Genomic DNA, 4,859 nt, shown 5'->3' on the forward strand with positions numbered 1-4,859 from the left:
GAGAGAGAGAGAGAGAGAGAGAGAGAGGAGGGGGGGGCGGGAAAGGGGTACCGCCGCCTTTGGCTCTTCCCACCTCCCCCGCTGGAGCAACCACCGGAAAAAATAACCCGGCGAGAGGAGGAGGAGGAGGAGGAGGAGAAGCCCTTGGGCCCCCTCCCCGCGGCTTCCCCCGCCGGCAGCTCCTGGAGGAAGCGGCGGCAGCGAGGCCGGGAGACCGGCCAGGAACGCGGCGGCGGCATCCGGGCTGCGGCGGCGGAGAGTCCGCCCTCGGCGGCGGGAGGGGCTGCGGGCACCGGCAGGGACAGACGGGGGACCGGGGACAAGCGGGGTGACGAGAGTCCCGGGCCCTGCCGCCCCCCGGGGCACCCGGGTCCCGCCCGCCTCTCCCTCCGCCGCCGCCGGGAGCCGGCATCGCCCGGAGCCGGGAGCGAATTCCCACAACGTCCCACATCTCTGAAGGTCTGCACGAGTGTTTTTAGGAAGAGACAGAGGAGGAGAGACCCCTGAGCTAAACCCCTGTTCCCTTCCCTGCTCCAAATGAGCTGCCGGCACCTGTTGCTAACGGGGGATGGATGAGGGACACGGGAATGGGTTAACCGGGAGAGCATCCTCACACGAGGTCTTTAAAACCGGCTAAAAGCTGTGGTTTCTCCTCGGGAAAATGGGAGCTGATAAAAGGCACGAGGGGAAAGCTGTGAGGTTGCCTTCTTCCGGATGGTTTGCGTTGGAAGGGACCATAAAGCTCATCCCATTACCCTGCCACGGGCAGGGACACCTCCCACTATCCCAGATTGCTTCAAACCCTGTCCAGCCCGGAGATTTCCAGGGATGGGGGATTCCGGGGTGCTCTGGACATGCCCTCAACGTGGGCTCTTCTCTTCTGGCAGAGCCCAACTGGTTTTACCCAGGTGTGGTGACCTTTAAAGGTCCCTTCCAACCCAAACCCATTCCATGATTTTTGTACCTCATGGGACAGACAAAGCTCCTGGAGCCTTGCCTGGGTTCTGAGATCCCCCGCCCAGGTTTGTAATGAATCTTAGGTTGGCTCATCTTTTATCCGAGCTCACAAGGATATTTCTTCTGGAATTCTGCCAAGCTCCCTCTTTCAGGCACCTGGGGAATAAGCAACAATCACAACAGTTCTTCAGCAGCAATTCCCCTCTAAGAATCGTGCTTGGTGGTTTCATAAATGTTAATCAAATGAGCTTTCCAGCACCGCTGGGAATTAGCTGAGTGGCACTTCTGTCACCCTCATTTGTCGTCGGGAAAACTGAGGCACAGTGTTCCTGTAAGGTTATGATTTATCCAAAGTAACGTTTTTATGGTAGGATTTTTTTTTTTCTCCCTCCAGGGATTTTAAGTGGATTTGGTGGATTTGTTCTGCCAGACCTTGGGTGAGAGACTCAGCCTGCTGGAAACGGGGTGATTTGGCTGGCTCTGGGTACAGCTTCCACTAAACATTATAGGCTTTCCTTAATGAATTAACTGATTACTGCAGCTCTTGCTGAAAACCAGAGTAGCACTGACGGGATGTTCCGTGGCAGCATTTGTCTGCCGTGGATTCTGCGTGTGCAGGAGCAGGGATAACCTCACTCCTGATTCCCAGATATTCACTTCAAGACACTCCACTGTGCCAGACAGATTTACTGTCCAATTTGTGTCTTTACACAAATGCCCAACCCTGGGGGTTGCTGAATGCTCCAGAATCTCTTCAGGCTGTTTGTCAGGAGCTGGAATGTCTTTTGTCTGCATCCTGGGGACTGAGCAGGGAGCCTGTGGGATGAGGGGTTTCAGTCTCAATTTTGCCTCTATTCAGCACATTCTTCTTTTTTTTTTTCTTTTTTTTTTCCCTTCCCTCCTGCACTCATTAATTACTTCCTCATGTGCTGATCCCTGCCTGAGAAACACTGGGAGGGGTTTTTTTTGTTGGTTTTTTTGGGGTTTTTTGGGGGTTTTTTTGGTGTTTTTTTTTTTTTTTTTTTTTAGGTTTTTGACAAAGACGAGTCTGGAAAAGGTTAAAATCTGGATTAGGCAATGTTTATCTGAGAAAGATTCTATTGACAGAATTTCTGTGAGCAGGCACTTTACTTTTGCAATAAATAACTTTACCCCTGCAATAAACTCAGGTTTAGATTTCACTCCATGTTTCTGCACCAGATCTAAGGCCAGTGAGAGCCAAAGGCTTTGCTTCATGCTTGTGCTTTACCAACATTTTTGTGATTCAGAGGATTCTTCCTCGTGCAAATTCCCACAACATCCCACACCTCTAAAGGTCTGCACGAGTATTTTTAGGAAGAGACAGAGGAGGAGAGACCCCTGAGCTAAACAAACTGACCAAGGGTGACAGCTCCCTTCAAACCCAACTCAAAATGCTTTGTGCCTCAGGGATTATCTGATCATCTCCTTTTGCTCCCTCTAATCCAGTGGGTGATCACATCTGATGACAGCTTTAAAATAATAATCTGAACAAAGCAAGCAATTCCCATGGGAAAGCTCGGGGTGTATGTACTCGTAAAGAAAATGCCACTTTCTCCCCTGTAGAACAAACTGTGAGTATTAACCATCTGTGCAAGTAGTGCTGGAAAGCTCCAGCCTTTTTAATCAGAGCTTTGGATTCCATAGCAGGCATTTAATGGGCTGTGGGTGTGTTTTCAGCCAGGTTATGTAAATGCTGTCAAGAAACCAAGTGGCTGAAAAGGATGGATGGAAGGAATGTGCTGAGAGGAGGCAGAGCAGGGGCTGGATTGTTTAGGGGTTTAAATCATAAACCTACAGATAAATGGGCAATCTCCACAACCCTTTCACCCTAAATGCTTTATGGGGTTTGGGTCTGCCTTCTAGGGAAACCCACTGGGAATCCAGTGCACAGATGTGGGAGGGAATGGGCAGAGCAGGGGAGGAGTTTGGGGCAGGGGTCCAGAGGATCAGAAATGACAGGCACAAATGTTTGAAAGTGTTCTCAGGTGGGCACCTTGATGTGGATGGATTTAGAGCATGAGAGGAACCAGCACTCCTGGAGGTGCCTGCCCTTCCCCACACAGAAATTCCCAATTAATTTGCTTCAGGAATAAAAACGCTCTAAAATTTAACCATTCCTGGGGACAGATCTCATCTCGGTGTCTCCAAGGTTAAGGGGTGGGAGAGCTGAAGCATTCCTATCTTCTCATAACAAGAAGTGACAGCTCCTAATTAGAATTCATTAGAGGCAGCCCTGGGGAACTGATGGGACCATTTTTCAGGATGTGTTGTTGAAATTATTTTTCATCTCACGATGACACGTTGGCTCAGTGCTCTGAGTTCTCTTCCCCAAGCCTACAGATGTCCTTTGAGTCATCTGTGCTGTGCCTAAAACTGAGGCTAGGAGATCCCAGAACCCTTAGCAAACTCTGGGCATGGCCATGATACAGGAGAAGGGGAATGGGGGAGCAAAATGAGGCACAAACATTGGGGTTTCTTGAGTTACAATATAAAACTCATTGTCTAGACGAGCATTCCATGGAAACCGGAGCACGTGGAGATCCATAATTACTGAATGTCTGGATATTTTGGCAGTTATTTGGTATTTACCTTAAAATACCAGCTCCCAGAGACAAAGTATTCTGGGAGAAACTCTATTTATTCTTTCAAAAAATAATCTTTACTCCAAGAATTTACAGCGCAAAAAACTTCTACCCTGTGAACTATTCCATCTGAGATCCTCTGGGAAAAATCCCCATCTTTGCCTTTTAGTTCCACCTCATCCTTTACAGTTTGGACTGGGAATCTTCCTTGCTTTCAGTCCTGAGGCAGTCTGTGATTTGGGTTAGTTTTTAATCAAAAAGAAAGAAAAACTGGTTTCAGAGGGATGAACCAAACACGAAAGAGCGAGGAGCATATTCTGCTTGGAAAACGCATCACGGTACACTCATAGCCTGTGACTCCATTGCCTGTTCTGCTTTTACTGCCTTTCCAAGGTTCAGACATTTTTATTAGAGCCAAGGAACATTCCAGCTTCCAAAGGTAATAAAAAAAGCAGTGTACCAGAAAACAACAGCAAACAATAGCAAAGGGACCTGTTGGTTTGTTGAGGTGCTGCTGAATTTGCTGTTTCTGCCTCTCAGGGTTCCAGCAGCACCCCCCTTATAGGACAGACACCTTGTATTCCCAAGTTCTTCCATGGCTTCATGCCCGTGGGGCTCTGAGGGGTTTAATTAAACTTTAATTAAGGATTGTGAGCCTCTGCTCATGAACTGAAGGACCTGGGGGTTCCAGCTCTGTGCTCTGCTCAGTCCTGAAGCATCAGGCAGCTAAATCTGTGATGGCTGGAGCTCCTCTTCTTCCTCTGCCTCCTCCAGTCTGGGTGTCAGGGTAGCAGCAGAGGAGCCAGGAGGAGGCTTTGCACGTGGATAAAATGGATAAAGCCTCAGCTGCCCATTCCAAAGAAAAACGAGTGGAAAGAGATGGTTGAACTCCTGCCTGGGGGCAGAAAAGCTTGGCAGGACTGATCACAGGCATGGGTATGAGCCTTCCTCACCTTGAGAGGGAAGGAATTTGTCTCTAAGATTTCCGTTTCCTCCTACTTCACACGGGCTGTTCTGGCTGGAGAGAAATTGTGCCACAGAAAGACAGAGAACATTGGCACCAGCACAAAAATTTTTGTCCCCACACGACCACTGAGCTTTATGGAGTTCAGTAACCCAGCAGGGCACATTCTACAGACTGCAGGACATTGCTCCCTGGCTTCATCTTGCAAGAATTTATTTCTTTCAGTCTGCCTCAGCCCCACCATCCTGGATCATCCGGGATTCCCTCACGCAGTCACCAGGCAGGGTTCTGCAGGTGCTGATATTTTCCATGCTGTGGGTGCAGTGCTGTTTGTC

The sequence above is a fragment of the Chamaea fasciata genome, unplaced genomic scaffold (genome assembly GCF_029207755.1).
Source record: "Chamaea fasciata isolate MVZ Bird 193981 ecotype frontalis unplaced genomic scaffold, bChaFas1.0.hap1 SCAF_23, whole genome shotgun sequence".
Classification (NCBI taxonomy): Eukaryota; Metazoa; Chordata; class Aves; order Passeriformes; family Sylviidae; genus Chamaea; species Chamaea fasciata.